We start from the raw sequence: 17,152 nt of genomic DNA, 5'->3' as shown, positions 1-17,152 counted from the left end.
TAGAAACGACCGGTCAAGCTGACGGGATAGTAAAATGGCAATGGCCAGCAAGATAGTAAAATGGCAACAACCGACAGGATAGTAAAATGGCAACGGCTGGCAGGATAGTAAAATGGCAACGGCCGACGGGGTAGCTGACTAAGAAAAGTAAAGAAAGGGAAGAAGGGGGGAAGTGGAAAAGAGTAGGAGCGAGAGAGGGGGGGGGGAAGGGTTATGAAGGGGTAGTTGTGAATGTGAAGTGTATGGGTGAGGCGGGCTGTGAGGTCAGCGTGCAAGAATACAAAACATGTGGAATGGACATACCAACCATAATCACCTAGTGTTGACCATGCAGATGTGTGGGTGTATGTGCAAGAAGGTGACTTGTGAGCTACGGGTGCATTCTGGTGATATGCCTACCGTACAGACTCACCTAGACCTGGACTTGATGATCATGTGGAATACGGTGGCGACGAACGTTACGCTACTACATAGCATGTTAATAGCCATGTAGAGCACGTGTCTAACTTGTGCCTCATTCTGGTTCGCTAGAGATGCATTGGTGTGGTGTTGATCCTTGGCAAAAATATCCTTTGTCGTCGCCAGATAAGCGGGTTCTTGTGTGACTGCCATCGGCATGGAAACTTGCTCTCGTGGTTTTGGCAGTGCCATTGGTGATGGTATGAGCGGAATAACCTTTGATGGTTTGCCCTCGGACTTGGGGGATTATAGGGGTCATTTATATTAAGTTGCTTCCTCACTATCTTGGGTGATCCTTGTGTTGAGTTGTACAATTCTTTGCTCTATGGCACATTCGAGACTCTGGGTTTGGTTGTTGCGGCTAGTTTGATGGTAGGTTCTTGTGGTACTGCATCCATGGTTGACACAAGTTCTTGTGTTACTACTCTTGGAACCCCTGCGATTTAAGATTTGAACTTCGGTACCCAGAAGACCTTCTTGTCTTTGTAACTATCTTGGTCTTCCAAGAGCGTGGTGGCAACCCAACGCTTGGGGGGATGGTGCGGTTGGGGGGGTGGATTAAGGCCTAGGAGTTGAGGTGATGGATCCTCCTCCTAGGTGGGGTTGTCACCATCAGAGTCATCCTAAGAGGGATTAGGGAGCCATAATCTACTTGGATCTTTTTGATCGTCGATTGCCATTGAAGTAGTGTTGAGCATAGAGAATAACCTCTTGTACTTTCTATTCATGGCATTCCTCAGTGGGCAACTGCAGTGGGTGGTGGAGCAATTGGCAATCATACTTGGTTGCCACCATGATTGGTTCTCTGTTCCTTTCAGGGTCGGACTTTCTTCGGAGGGTCAAGATTTTGAGGGTTGGAGGTGGATGGAGCTTGGGTCTGCCCTTCCTTAGAACTTCCTTGCCTTGGTCCGGCAATGGTGCAGTAGAGGGAGTAGGACATGGCTCATAAAGCGGATTATCGTAGTCCTCCCTCCATTTCTAAGGGAAGCTATTTTGGCCCTCTAGTCAATTTGACAGTTCACGGCATAACACCAGGTCCTTCCCAATATTATATGTTCGTTCTGTGGGGAGAACATAAAAACGGATCTCTACTTCCTGGCAAACAATCGTTAGACTCAAGTTCACAAATCCGAGTGTACTTAAGAGTTGGTCATTAATAGCGCGTATTGAAGTGACGGTGAGGTTTAGCGCTACCTGTAGCTTCTTCCATACATCACGGGAGATGAAGTTGTGGCTCACTCTTAGATCCACGAGTGCTCGGATGCGTAAGCCTGGACCTTGCAATTAGACATGCAACCTAGTTGGTTCTATCGTTAGCTCATCAATTAGTCCTTAGTGTTCAAGTGTTGCCTTATGCAATGCCATTTGCTTATGTTGCCTGAGTTTGGCAATTCGTGCCCTGGCTTTCTCGATGGCATGGCGTTTCATCTAGGCTACCTCGGCCTTGAGCTCTTATTTTCTATGGATGGCTTGAAGGGTAGGTAGGGTGAGCGGTCCATAATATCTCTTCAATTTGTTTCTGTTAAGGTAGACTTCCATTTCTACTCCATCTAGGGTGGCTATCTGGCATGCCCCTTGTGAAGTGATCTCTACTATGTGGTAGGGACCCATGCCTTATACTTGATCTTATGTTTGGTATTATGGACACTGTAGATGAGCACAAGATCACCCTCTATGAGGTCTTTGTTCTTGAGGTTGTGGTTGAACCATTTCTTACGTCGCGCCTTCTCTACCCAGAGGTAGTAGGTTGCACGCAACCTCATCTCATCCAGCTTTTCAAGGTCAATCAAGCATTCTGCCAAGGCATTCTCAATGAGCCTCTCCTTGACTATAAGGTGGAGGCTAGGTACTACGTACTCCATTGGCATAACTCCCTCCACTCCAAAGGCTAGGCTGTAGGGGGTGCAGTTCGTGGCCACTTTGTAGGATGTTCGATAGGCCCATAAGGCTGCGATGAGCTTGTGCTCCCAGTCGGTATGACTGGCCTCCACCATGCAAGTTATGATCTTGTAACAAGTTTTATTCGAGCTCTTGGCCAAGGCATTCGCCCTAGGATAGTATGGCATTGATTTCCTATGTATAATCATGAGTTCACTAGTCAGGATCGCTATAGTTTTTTATCGGACCTATAAGCCTAGGGGCTAAAGGAATAGGGGCCAAATACATTATCCTGGCCACAAATTACTTCACCAAGTGGGTGGAAGATGCGAGATCCACCACTAGATTCTTATACGAGCATGTTATCATGTGGTTTGGATGTCCACTAGAGCTAGTCAGCGACCGAGGAACTCATTTCCTCAATATCCATGCTCCATTTCTCAAAGGGTTGGTCAGTTAATATTTTGGTTAAGGGCATCATGTCCACCTTATGTGGAATGCTGGCAGGGGTCACACTGCTTGATAAACTTAACTGCATCTCCGAAGAGATTCGGCCCATTCCAGAGCACCTTACATGCTATAACATCAGCGGTGGCAAAATGCCCTCCCGTAATTCCAAAGTGGGCTACTTCAAGAACATTGATGTATGTGTGCTCGTACACACATCTACACATGATACCAGCCTTGCCCATGCGGTATAGTTGGCTTGCAATTAGCTGATATAGTGCTGCGTCCTTGATGAGTTTGCAGGCTCTGTATTTCTTGAGGGTTTGGTCTAGGGGTAAGCCATTGGTCGATCTCGATGGCCCATTCTGGGATGTTGTCGATGGGGAAGAGGGGAACATCGGGAAGGTCATCTTCGACTCCTATTGGAGCTTCACCATTTGGGATTCTCGAGAGGTGGTCGGCTAAGACATGGGTCTTGCTTTTTTGCACAGTGACTGTGAAGTCAAACTCCAAGAGGATTAGCATCCACCTGGTAATGCATCCTGTCATGCATGTCTTGTTGACCAGAAACAACAATGCTTGGTGGTCCACGAAGAAGACGAACTTGTTGGCCAACAAGTAATGCATGAACTTCTTGGCTGCATAGACCATGGCCAGACCTGCCCTCTCTGTTGTTGTGTAGTTGACCTCAGCCTCATTTAGTTGTCGACTCACAAAGTACACTGGGTAGTCTAGGTTATGCTCCCCTGGCTGGGCTAATGCACACCCGATAGCAAAATTAGAGGCATCTATGTGACCGTGGAATATTAGATTCCAATACGGGGCTCTCAATACCGGTGTGGTGGCTAGGGCTAGTTTGAGGGTTTCAAAGGATTTCTGACATTCCTCAGTCCACTCAAAGACTACTAACAATTTGTATAGTGGCCGGGCTATGTTCATGTAAAACAAAATGAACCTTCGACGATAGTAGCCCATGTGGCTGGTAAATCATTGCACTCCCTTGGCTTGGTGGGGGGTGGTAATTCCAAGATGAGTTTGATTTTGTTGTGGTCCATGGATATACATTTCGAGACACTATGTGGCCAAGAATTACGCCATGTTTAACCCAAAAGTGGCACTTAAGGGGGTTCATCGATATACAATACAACCAGCACTTTTTCAAGACCAAGTCTCAGGTATTTTAGGTGATCATCCCATGTCGAGCTCATGCTTATAGTCATCCAAGAAGACTTCCACAAAGTCCCTCAAGTACTCCTTGAAGACGGTGATCATCAATCGCTGTTGGAAGGTGGCGAGTGCATTGGTCAACCCAAATATCATTACTCTAGTAGCATACACACCCCACTCGGTTGCAAAGGCCATTTTGTGTTGATCCTGTAGAGTGATAGACACTTGGTTGTATCCAGAGAATCCATCTAGGAAGCTATAGGCTTCCTTTCGAGCCACCCTTTCCAAGACATGTTCCGTGAATGGCAAGGGATAGTGGTCATGCCTGGTGGTGGCATTAACCTTTTCCAAGTCTACACATACTTGAATTTTTTTGTTCTTCTTTTAGGACTACCACGATGGGTGACACCCAGTCGGTATGCTCGATCTCATAGATGAATCCTGCATCTATGAGCTTTTGGATTTCCTCCCTCACTATGGGTGTATATTTGGGATTCATAGGGTAGGGACGTTGGCATACCGACCTGGCATTGTCAAGCATGGGTATCGTGTGTTGCATAACTTTAGTGGGCACCCCTTTCATATCTATGTATTTTGAGGCCATATCGTCCTTGTATTCTCGTAGGAGAGCTATTATAGTGTTCTTCTCATTAGGGGAGAGATTATCGGCTATGAATACCAATTGGGGGTCTTGACCTTTCGGAGCCAGGTTTACCTCCTTGACCAGGGCGAGGCCATCATATCCTTGTGAGACCTATCTTCCCAAGATCTCTTGGCCTGTTGGTATAAGATCTTGTGATCCTCGATTGTGTAGGCCTTGTAGTGGGCTGGTATCTATCGTAGATCCTCCTTCTCCCCATTTTCTTCTTCTATCCTTCAGGGGGAGTGGTCCTCTTGGCCTTAGCTGACCTTTTGGATAAATGGAGTTTTGGACATGAAGGGGGCTCTTTCACGGCACTTATAGAGCCAACTAGGGAGGTTACCCTTCTTACCCTCACTCCCCAATTTGAAGAGAACTCATGATGGCCGGTAGTGGTGCCAACATAGGCCAGCCAATGGAGGGCTAATTTGACCCTTACTATCCCCTTGCTCACCTCGTGAGATTTGAGCATGTTAAACATCCTAAGGGGAACCATCGAGGTCATCCTCTTGAGTTTGGGTGTCGTAACTTGGAACCCTATTCTCTCTGGAACATCAATGTTGGCTAGGATGTGCATCCAGTTCTGAGAGAATTCTAGCTTGGGGAGCGATATACCAAAATTCATCGGACTCTTTTTCATCCTCTTCCCTCTCATAGGGTTGAACAGCTTCAGGGATGCTATTCGGATGGTTGTGTCACATTCCACAGTGAAGAGTTGTCTTGACAATGGGTGGGCCTGGTAGGTGAGCAAGTCCACCCACATGATTTGTTTGTCATGCCGCAGATAGATGTTATCAGTACGCCAGTCATGCACGAGCCTGAACATTCGCAAGAAGGACTTGCCTAGGATGGCTTCATATCCCAGTTGCTAGGTGAAGTCCATGACTATGAACCCAACGGGGTACGTGAAATCGAATGTTTTGATGTTAATACTGGTGAGGACTCCCAAGGGTTTTGTAGTTTTGCCATCGGGGCTAACTTCACCACGAGATGGGTTCGCTTGAGTTTAGGTTTTCCCCACTTCACCCAGCATTCCTTGGTATAGACACTCATTCCTAACCTTTTGGTGCTGATAGGTTATGGGGGATAGCCGTGTACACATCATCACCCTCAAAGTATTGGCCTAACTTATTGATGGGAACCTTGGGTAAGTTCTATCCCTCCTCTGGCGATTGCCTTAGGGATAGCAGGTCTTAGAGGCAAGAATCGTCCGTGTATCCAATTGGATAGGTCTCACCAAAGGATAGGATTCCCTGTCAACAAGGAGGTGATTGGCATTTTTATCTCAATCGAGAGGAAGGCGTCCAACCTAGTGCTATCACAGGGTTCCTGCGAGGTCTCCCTTCTGAAAAATAGTAGCAGATCCTCGAAATCGTAAAGGTCTCCTTCTTCCTGTAGGTTTTGCAATACCGAGTCCTCTTGGAACATTCGCTACATCAAATCTAGTGCCTATGACTTACCGAAGCTGGAATGTTCCTCTTCTTCTACTCTTTCTGGCACCCTAAGCACCTTCGCCCCTCTGTGAGTAGCCAGGTGGGCTAGGTGGATGGTATCCAATTCTCTGCTTGCCTTGAGTCTATGCTCAAACTTTTCCTAGCAATCCCATACCAAGCTTTGAGCCTCTATTTCATATTGTTTTTCTAGGGCTGGGTCCAGATAGGTTTCCTTTATATAGAGCTAGGGGTGCGAGGCCTTGGGCCTACATTGGCTTGTCTACATATGACTATGGAGGTTCACTCGGGCCACCTTGGATGGAAGTCCATTTGGAGGCAGAGGAGGTGGCGAGGGTGGCTGTCTCCTTATTGAAACCATCTTGAATGAGCACCTGGTCGGCCCCCTCACCTACTTGTATGGCCTTCTTGGACCAAGTTTGCGGGGGTTGAGACACCTTAGGGTTTTGCGGTAGGAGCCCTTTACCCTTCCTTGCATGTTTCTTCATTGCCCTACCTATGACTTTGGCCTGCATCCTTGTGATGACCTTCAAGGGTACCATGGCCACCTGGCCCTGTTCAATACTGAGCAAGTTAAGGCTGGTGCTCTTAGGCGGGGTGACTGGGGTTGCTAGTCTTCTCAAGGGAGAATCCTTGAATAAATGCTCAATTCTACACGCTGCACCCAAGGGTGTAGGGCCTATCATGGGTGGAGAAGCTCAGGTAAGATCCCTATAAGGGCAGTCCTTTAAGAAATGTGGCCCCTGACACTTGAAGCATGACAACAGAGGGTTTGAGGTACCCTTGTAGGGGTACTCACTTGCCCTGTGCGGGCCTTGGTAGGTATAACATTGGATTGGGGACCTTCAAGCAACAAACTTCATGTCTCTTGCCCTTGCGGTCAAGGGGGCAGTCTGGAACACTGGGACTTGCCGATCCTCTTGTAGGACGTAGTGACTTAGGGTGCCACTTCCTCTCGTAAGGGTAGTAGTCAAGGTGTCCATGATCCGGATCCACCATCATTAGGCACTTCCTCAACCAATACTTGATTTCCGGGAGCTATACGGGGTGGGGGAGGTTGGGGACCCAGTATGGGTGGTAGTAGGGAGCTTGTTGCACATTGTACTGCCCTAAACTAGCCAACAGTGCACCTTGTGCATTTATAGATTAGGTGGGGCCGTCAGGGCTAATGGAGGTCTTGCTTGATACATAGGTTGGGACAGGGACCTCAAAAATTGGCATTGGGAGGTATCGTGGTTCCCCCATCTATGATAGTGTGCGTAGTAGAGGGATGGCCTTGCCCTAAGGTAGGGACGCTCATTGGAGGGATTGTTGCCATTACATATCTCGCACCACACGTTGTCTCTCCATGGAAACAAGTGGGGGTTGCTTGGCGCCTCCTTGGAGGTCCCTGACCTCCATTGTTGGCCTAGCTAATTTAGCAAATTCAAGGCCAGCTCACTCATATCCAAGCCCTTTGGCTTGTTGTTCTCCTTCTTGGTTGGCTCCACATTGGAAGACCTGACCGATGGTGATACCTCTGATGGGGTCAGAGTTTTGTCCAGGGTAACCTGGTCCATCATATTATCACTTATATGGATATCCACCTTGCTACATAGTTTGAAGGAGGTAGGGTTCATTACCATCAGGTGGTCATGCAACTTCGGGTCTGCCAGTCTCATGAGGAAGCAAGGAAACAATCGTTCATAGCTCATCCTCTCGTATGGTTCGCAATGGGAATTGACGTGCTTGATTCTAGCTATGTAATCCCAAACGGATTCCTTGTCATTATGCTTTACCTCATATAACTGATTAATCGGGCTCCATTTATGTCCATTGGGGGCAAACCCTACAATGAAGGCTTTTTTTAGCATCTTCCAATTGACTTTTTCTTTCGGGGTGAAAGCCCTATACCATTGGCCTGCCTTGCCATCCAGATTGAGACCAAATGCATTAGCCATTTCTAGATCTTCGGGAGCTCCAAAGGCTTCACATATCTACTCAAATCACTCCACGTGGGAGACCAGATCTCCTTCCCCAAGAAATTTGGTCATCAACTTGGAGATGGCTATGGGTCGGCTCCTTGAAGGATTCATGATCCCTGCTAAAAACATTGGTGTAGTCTGGGATGGTGTGGCCCCCCTTCCTAGCACATTCACCAAAATGCGCATCATCTGATAACACTGTTTGGGAAGCTAGTGGGGGCGGTGCCATTGTGGGCTTGATGGGACGTAGGGGCGGTTGGCCCTAGTGGTAGAATCCATTGAGTTGTTGGTATTGGCATTGGGGCAAATGTGCCAAGCCCTCCATTCATTGGAGCAACAAAGGTGGGTGGGAATGGTCAGACTCTCGGAGGGGGCACATCATAGGGCATTTGCATGGAGGTTCGTTGCATTGGGCGATAGGGTCCATGGAACCTGGGGTGCCACATAGCGCCGGAGGCACTTGGAAGGTTGGGAGTTCATAAGACGCCCCCCCTTGAGAGCCTCTCGCATCTCCCCGGTTGGGGTCCTGTCCCATGAAGTCCCTCATCCATGGGCCTTCATGCTCCATGCGTTCGCACTGAGGGTGCCTTGCGAAAGCCATGGGCCCCGAGTCCACAAAGGTGGTTTCAGTCCCTGTCTAGGAGTTGGTTGTTGCTGTCCTTCCCTTCCCACGCATACTAGAGAAGGGGCTCTCCATGTTTGCCAAATCTGTTCGGCCTAAACATCCAAACCAGTTGGTGATTGTACCTCTTAACATGGACACTATAGAGGGAGTAGGACAATTGGGGGGAGCCAAACTAGTGAAGGTGGCTTCAAAGGCCCTCGGACCTGCGGGGTCTTGCATCTCCTTGTTCAAGCTCTCCGTCTCGTCGGACATAGATGGATCCTCCTCTCGAGGTCCAATTATGGAGTGGGGGCTAGGAACCAAGCTTCCGGTTTGGACCAATCCCCAACAAGCATGAAAGGTGGGCTAAGCATAGCTCGAAGCACTATCCTCCGATGTGGGTTCGTTGGACAATGCTCTTCTAGATCTCAAGTGCATGTATAAGACCTCTAAAGGGGAACACTCTGGCTGAAGTTTACTTCTATAATTTTTCTTTTTGGACTACCCCAGAGATATCTCGACGGGCATGGGAATAGGATTGTGGCAACAGTTGTACGAATGAAGCTAAGGTGACACTCATAGGGATAGGAAGTGACACGTGTCAGTGGGATAGGATGCAGGTGGTATCCCATGATCCTGGGGATGAGGTAAGACTACGAGCAGAAGACTATGAGCGAAGGGATGATAAGGTCAGTGGGATAATGGTATGGCGATGGGTGTGGGGTTGGCAGTATGACAACAGTCATTGGGATGAGCTTACAGTGCCGGTTGGCAGGATATCTAGATCAGCGGGATACCGGATGACAACGATTGTGAGGGTAAGCTTAAGGTGCCGATTGGCAGGTTACGAATTATGGAGACGGGCATGGGGATAAGACTATGGCAATGGTCATGGGCATGAGCTCAAGGCCACGAGTCAACGATTGTCAGACCGGCGAGATACCTGATTTTGACATGCATTAATTAAAGCGGTGGGTTAGACGGTGGTTAGAAGTTAGGTTGTGGGGATAAGGGCTAAGGCCATGGTTCAATGAAGGTTTGAACGGCGGGATAGTGCTATGGCAATGACCATGGGGATAGCACTAAGGTGCCGACCTGTGGGGATAGGAATGCGCTATGTCACCGACTGATTTTTGATGATTTTTGATAGTCTTGGAGTTTATTTTCAAGGTTTTTTTTTAATGGGGGGATGCTAAACTATCTAGTCTACCTACTCAATGCAAAAAACAAGAAAGAAAAACAACATTTAAATGCAAAATGAGAGATTTCTCAAAGAGGTGACTATCAACACTCAAAACCATTTCGATTTTCAGCATGATTCATCATTCTTGTTTGTTTTTTGTGAGTTTTGACACCATACACTCCTTATTAGCAATCCGAGCAACTACCTTCCCATCATTTCAAAACACTAACAAACCTCAACAACAAGCTTCCTATACTCAAAAAAGCTTTTCAACGTAAAATGATAGTTTTCTCCTAGTTTTCCTTCTCTTTTCTGTCCAACTCACACTTCCTTCCTCATTCCTCTCCTAAAACTCCACTAACAAAGCTCCAAGTTAAGCTTGAAGCCATGTGCAATGGGTAGATTAAGAAAGAAAGCAAATGCATTTCAAAAGTATTACTTGAACTCCCCGGTAGCGGCGCTAAAAATGTGGTCTCGACGGTGACTCATGTTGTGGGGATCTTGAAGAAATGCCAATTGAGCCTCCACTCCAAGCTACTCCTTGTGAGAGCAATACAAAGCACAAGCCATCTGCATGTGTCACTCAAGAGGCTCCCGGATTATTGCAATGTGTTTCCACAAGAGAAAGAGGGAAGGGGGAGAAGGGAGAAGAGAGGGGAGAAGGGAGGGAGAAGGAGAAGGGAAGAGGAGAGAGTGAAGGGGGAGTGGCAAACACAAAGGCACTACAAAGGAAACAAGAGAACACTTAAAGACACTCTTGAAGAGAAGAGGGAGCTTATATTCGAAACTTGTGCATACAACAATGAAGACCAAAGTCAACCATTTGGCCTTTTATACAAGTCACCTTTTGAAGGGAGGGCGAGCCCTTTTCCTTTTTGCACTCTCCCTTTCTTTACATTCATAAGGATCTTGGGCCTGTAGGGTGCCAAGGCATCTCTACTATCCTTTCCATCTCTCCTCTATTGTTCCACTCTTGTGTGTCGAAAATAGCACTTGTATTAACCATATAAGAGAGCCAAATAGCGCTTGTGTTAGCCTCACACCTCCAAGTCCTAATCCATTTGAGGCTCAAAGCCTATATACAAGGCTCAAAACTTGGAGTGGCGAGGCCGAGCTTGAGCCATTTGCAGCTCAAAACCCGTCAGGCTTGGAATCGCTTGGGTAATTTATGGCTAAAACCCTATGGAGCTTGCACTATTCTTCCTCCATCACTACAACCATTGAAGTAAATCATGAAGCCTAATCACTGATTACCCTACATTCTATGATTACTGTACTCTGTGGATGTTAATAGGGCGACTAATGATCTTCATGTCAACACCGCCATGGTCATAGCCACCTCCCAGATGTGATGGTGGAATTGATGGTTGCTAGTTCGATAGTACAGAAGGCTGGGAAGCTAATGGTCTTTGCATGAAAGGTAGCCAGGGCTCCTGAAGTAGTTTATGAAAGATGATACCTTGGAAGGCTTTTCCCATGGTCAAGGCATTACTCTTAGCCAAGCACGGGTCTTCTACTACTCCTCTGTTTAAGTGTGGGTCTTTTACTCCTTCTTTGGAAGCATCCATAAGGACTCCCAAGCTCACGAACGGAGATACAACCTCCTTGGCTTAGTAGCTAGACGTGTAAAAGACATGGAGGGATCAACCAGTGAAGTCCTAACAACAAGCATCTAATTTACTAAAGAGGAGAATCTGCATACCTGCCACCATCCAAAAAGAAAACATGGTAAGAACCAGTATAACTTTGATTGGGAAGACAGATGTCATAAACACTCTTCCTTTGTTATCGGGGTCACAATAAAATAGAAACTTGATCACAAACTTGACTAGCATGGTAAAGAGCTATATGTGAGAAAAACGTGGGTGTTTGAAGGAGTAGTGTGAAAAGGATCTTTATGGGTGGAAAAAAGGTATGGAAAGACAAGGTTTTTTCAATTATAGTAATAATCTTCCACGGTTTATTCAACTATTAAAAATTTTCCTTGGGGATGCCTCAGAAGAATAAAAAATAGGAAGAATTGAGAGTGCTTAGAAAGGATTTAGAAAGGTCCATAATTATAAATAAACTTAGAGGTAAGTTTAGGAAACTAGAATGAAAAGATAAGTTGAAGCATTTTTATTTATAAATGAAGAGATTAGAGAGTACAAAAATTAGGAAAATTTTGGAGGATTTAAGGGGATAGCCAAAAAAATAAAAAGGAATAAGGAGAAAATTTGGAAAAATTAAGGAGGAAAGAAGGAGGATTGAGGGGAAAATGTAAAGGGGTTATATAGAAATAGAGAGGAGGGAAGGGAAAGGAGAGAGAGGGAAGGGGGGGGGTGTTTAATTAAATAAAAGAGGATAAACAAAGTAAAAAATGGGGGGGGGGGTGTTTAATTAAATACAAGACAAGAGAATAAACAAAGTGAAAAATGAGGGGGGGGGGGGGGGGGGGAAGTGAATTAAAAAGAGAGGTATACATGTAGTAAAAAAAGGAAAAAGCATGGAATAGCACCTGTGAGTCCATGGTGGTCTAGAGTGGAGCAGTGATCGAAGTGCGGGATAGAGTACAACAATGGCATGGGGGAAGGTACTGCAACGTCGTACGCTTGTAGACTCTGGACAAGACAGCACCGCGTGCTATGGGCTCATGGAGCTTGGGTAGTGCATTAGTTGAGGCTGGAGCAGCAGTTGATCTAGTGATTACTGGATAGGCAGGGGCCGTAGGATTGTAAAGCCTAGTCTAGACTCTAGAGAGGGAGAAGCTTCAAGTGTTGAAGGTAAACAGTACGGGGTTCTTGGGCGGAAGTGAGTAGAGGCATGAAACTGGCAGGGAGGCTAGGCAGATGCGGGTGCACAGATCGTAAGTCAGCCAAGAATATAATGCAAGGATAGGGGAGTGAAGACTTTGAAGTAGAGGTACTTATATAGGCTAGGGGGTCCATGTCGGGGAAGGGGGTCAGGAAAGAGAGTCGGGGAGAGAGGAGTCAGGTTTTGGGAGGGTTAGGGAGTAGTTAGCGGAGAGTTTAAGTAATACATGGGTTTTGTTAGGGATGTTTTAGTTAGAGGGGGTTAGCGGTAGGCTAGGTCTGTTTAAATTACTAGAAAAAAAGTGAAAAATAAAGGTTTTAAAAAAAACCAAGGCGAAAAAATATTTTTATTAAAAAACAAGGATAGAGAGAGTTAATAAATATTTTTGAGAATTAATAGACAAACTAGAGGAAATAAAAGGAGTAAAAAATTTCATTAAAAGAAAAAACCCACAAGGTTGGAAAAAATCAAAAGACAATGTTTAATTAGTGAAAAAATTAGAGACAAAGGGGAGAATAGATTTTAACAATTGAGAGGGAGATATTTAAATATTGCATAGAATTTAGGTTTAAAAATTCTTTTGGATATTGGAAAAAGTCATGAAACTGGCAGGGAGGCTAGGCAGATGCGGGTGCACAGATTGTAAGTCAGCCAAGAATATAATGCAAGGATAGGGGAGTGAAGACTTTGAAGTAGAGGTACTTATATAGGCTAGGGGGTCCATGTCGGGGAAGGGGGTCGGGAAAGAGAGTCGGGGAGAGAGGAGTCAGGTTTTGGGAGGGTTAGGGAGTAGTTAGCGGAGGGTTTAAGTAATACATGGGTTTTGTTAGGGATGTTTTAGTTAGAGGGGGTTAGTGGTAGGCTAGGTCTATTTAAATTACTAGAAAAAAAGTGAAAAATAAAGGTCTTAAAAAAAACCAAGGCGAAAAAATATTTTTATTAAAAAACAAGGATAGAGAGAGTTAATAAATATTTTTGAGAATTAATAGACAAACTAGAGGAAATAAAAGGAGTAAAAAATTTCATTAAAAGAAAAAACCCACAAGGTTGGAAAAAATCAAAAGACAATGTTTAATTAGTGAAAAAATTAGAGACAAAGGGGAGAATAGATTTTAACAATTGAGAGAGAGATATTTAAATATTGCATAGAATTTAGGTTTAAAAATTCTTTTGGATATTGGAAAAAGTCAAGGGCCTTAAGGGGGTGGGGCGGGGGGGGAGAAGAGGATGGGGGGAAGGGGGCGAGCCAAGAAAGGAGACATATTTTTTGTGTGGTTAAAATAGTGAAAAAAAATCAAGGAAAAAGGGAATAAATAGAAATTGGGATAAATTAAGGGAAGTAGGGGGGGTGTTAAGGTGGGAAGAAAAGAGGAACCAGGGTCTAAACAAAAGAGAGGAAGGCGTAGGAAGTGTGTGTGTGTACATATACACACACACACACACACACATATGTGTATATATATAATATACTTTTGTGAATCCTCCACCACTAGATCAAGGGTAAATGATTCATAGTAGTCCATCGACATGCTTAGCCTCTCGAACATGTGGAGAGCATCCAAGGCTAACATGTGGCTAGAGTAGGAAAGTCCAAGAAGGAGAAAGAAGATAGAGATGTTGGGAAAGAAGATCAAAGAGGAATCAAGGAGTGCCTTGCAATGGGATTTCTTTATAATTTTTAAAAGTTCCACCTTGGCCCTTGTTGAGAGTTCATGCTCAACATCATGTGATCATGTGTGCATAGCACCATCACGTGATCATATGTGCATAGCACTAACCTTATAGAGGGCTATAAAGGAAAGGGTTAGCTTCCCTAACCCTAACCCTAAAAGGGTTTGTATATATTCTATTTTTTCAACTAATTCTAGTGTACAGTTAGTCATTTGTGGTGTGCTCTCTAGCTGTGCCCTCTCTCCTCATCTCCACTCTTCTCCTCTCCCCTCTTCATATTTTGTCATGGTATCAGAGCTCCCTTGTCTTCCGTTGAGACATTGAGATTCTTGAGAGTGTGAGAGAGATTGTGAGATTGAGAGTTCTCTTGAGTGATTGTGAGATCTTTCCCTTCACTTCCGTTGAGAGAAATTTCCGTCATTGAGAAGAAATTTCCGTCCATTCTTCTTTCTTTGAGTTCATTCTTGAGAGATTTTAGTTCCTTCCTTTGAGTGTCTCTTGAGTTGAGAGAGAGAGCCCATGAGATAGTTTCTGAGTTTATTGAGAGAAAGATATGCTCTAGCTTGATTCTAGGGAGTGTGAGGGAGAGAAGTTAGATCTGTAGCTTCTCGGCCAACAACCCTCCTTCAACGGGCTCTTCAACTACGGCCTTCTCTTCAACAGCTGCTCCAAGCCTTTCCAAATGAGCTCTTCCACCAGCAAGTAGCGAAGGATATACGGTAAAGCCCAGCTTCGACTTCTCGCCAACGTCATCGTAGCTCCTTACGAGCCTCGTAGCAACAACGAATAGCCTCCTTCGAAGCAGCGCAGCCCAATGGCAGACGATAGAATCCATTAACTTTGGAATTGTTGGGAGGCGGCACGAACAGAGGCCTTCCAGCGACACGCTCTCCTTCGAAAAACTCCCAACGTCCGGCTCTGCTCGCAACGCCTCGACGACAAAGCTCGACTCCTTCAACGAGACGCCTCCATCCGAAAGGAGCTCCACGCAGCTCCTTCAACGCAGCAACGATCACGGGCGATAAGCCACGCTCCAAAAGTCTACAAGCGAGCTCCTAAGCCTCTTCCACAACTAAGGCGACCCTGCAATAGAGCTCTCCAGTGCGCAACGCGGCTCCTCCATCGACTCTGACACAGCCTACACAGCCTTCGCCATCGCACGGCTGCTCCATAGCTTTCCGACAAAGCTCGACTCCTTCAACGACAAAAGCTGCTCCTTCTTCGAAAAGACGCCTCGAATAGCTGTCTCCAAGCTCTACATCGGCTCTCATCGACTCGACAACCTTCCATGACAGCACGCCTCACCAAGTCCGTCGTCGAAATCCGTCATCATCTTCTTTTGCTTCACAAAGGTTCAGAGACCTTAGAAGTTGACACGTGGCAGATAGAATTTGACCCATGTTAGGTTAATCGTTAACCTTGGGTTTGGTCTTTGGTTAAAATTTAGCCACGTGGCAATCTTATCTGGCCACGTCAGCAGGCTCCAGCATCTGCCACGTCACCTCTGCCACGTCATCACTGCCACGTCAGCTGCCACGTCACCTCTGCCACGTCAGCTGCCACATCACCTGCCACGTCATCAGTGACACATCATCAGGCCACGTCATCTGTGCCACGTCATCAGTGCCACGTCATCAGTGACACCTCAGCACTGCCACCTCAGCACAGAGCTTCACTGGCACACCTCTTGCTAAGCACAGTGCCACATCATCACTGCATGTGACTCACAGTGACACATCATCATTGAGCACCATTTGCACTCCTTTTGCCCCTCCACCTAGATCAAGTCATATCTCTTGATCCAGGAAGAATTTGAGGGTGCTCCAAAAAGGAAAGTCGCTCGATTTTTCGTGCTCTACGCGCTCGTTACATCACGTGCACATTTCGGCGCAAGTTACACTCACATTTGAGCCTCGCCGACAAAACCACTTCCTTCACGCACATTTGCCTCTACATCGACGCATCTGACCCAGCACTTAAAAAAAACAAAAGAAAAGGAATTATTTGCTGCTCTTTCATCGATCGACGGTTGGTTTAGATCTAGATCAGAGTAGACTAGATCGCCATAGAGGGGACGCTTTGAATTCCCCAAGTTGCCAATCTAAGCCATGCCCGAAATTCCCGACTAGTACCTACTCGGAGTCAGTCCATACGCTCACATCCGATTTCACATCATTACATTACCTGAAACCTTATGTTCATCAGTTCAGTGAGCAGACTTCAGAGTTCAGAGGCATTGCAGATTGATTCAGTGGGCAGATAGCACTTGATTTCACACACACATGCCACCATTGTAAAGCCTATTTGGCTATCTCACGGCATCGTGCACATCATTTTTTAGCCTTGTAAAGCCTCTTGGCTATTCCGGCATCATTGCCACAAGCCTTGTAATACAGATCAGATCTTATTTACTGCAGTTCTATCTTCACCGACGGTACAGAGATTTCACTTGGCATCTTCAGTGTATTTGCAGTTGATTCATACAGAGTTTTCCAGGACATTTTTTGAGTACATTGTTTGCACCATGTCGACTAGCAACCTCAATCTGGAGGCATCTGCTAAGTTAGACAACTCCAATTACGGTACATGGAAATACCGAATGGAGACCATTCTTGTGCTTCAGGACAAATGGGAGTATGTTGATGGATCCATACCTAGACCATTGGCCGATCCAGCCACCAGTAGCTCTACTCCATCTGTTGTCACAGCACCAGCAACGGGATCTACATCGGGATCTACATCTACACAAACGGTTTCCGCACCAGTAGCAGATCCTGCCATTGCCCGAGCTCAAGCAGAATGGGATAAGAAAGATAAGTATGCCTATCACCTGATCAAGCAGAATGTGCAAGATGTCATGCTAGGACAGCTCAACATAGTCAAGACATCAAAAGA

Source organism: Dipteris shenzhenensis, chromosome 13, assembly GCF_047967505.1.
Source record: "Dipteris shenzhenensis isolate YYH24624 ecotype China chromosome 13, Dip_SZ_1.0, whole genome shotgun sequence".
Lineage (NCBI taxonomy): Eukaryota > Viridiplantae > Streptophyta > Polypodiopsida > Gleicheniales > Dipteridaceae > Dipteris > Dipteris shenzhenensis.
This window is presented reverse-complemented; position numbering follows the sequence as displayed.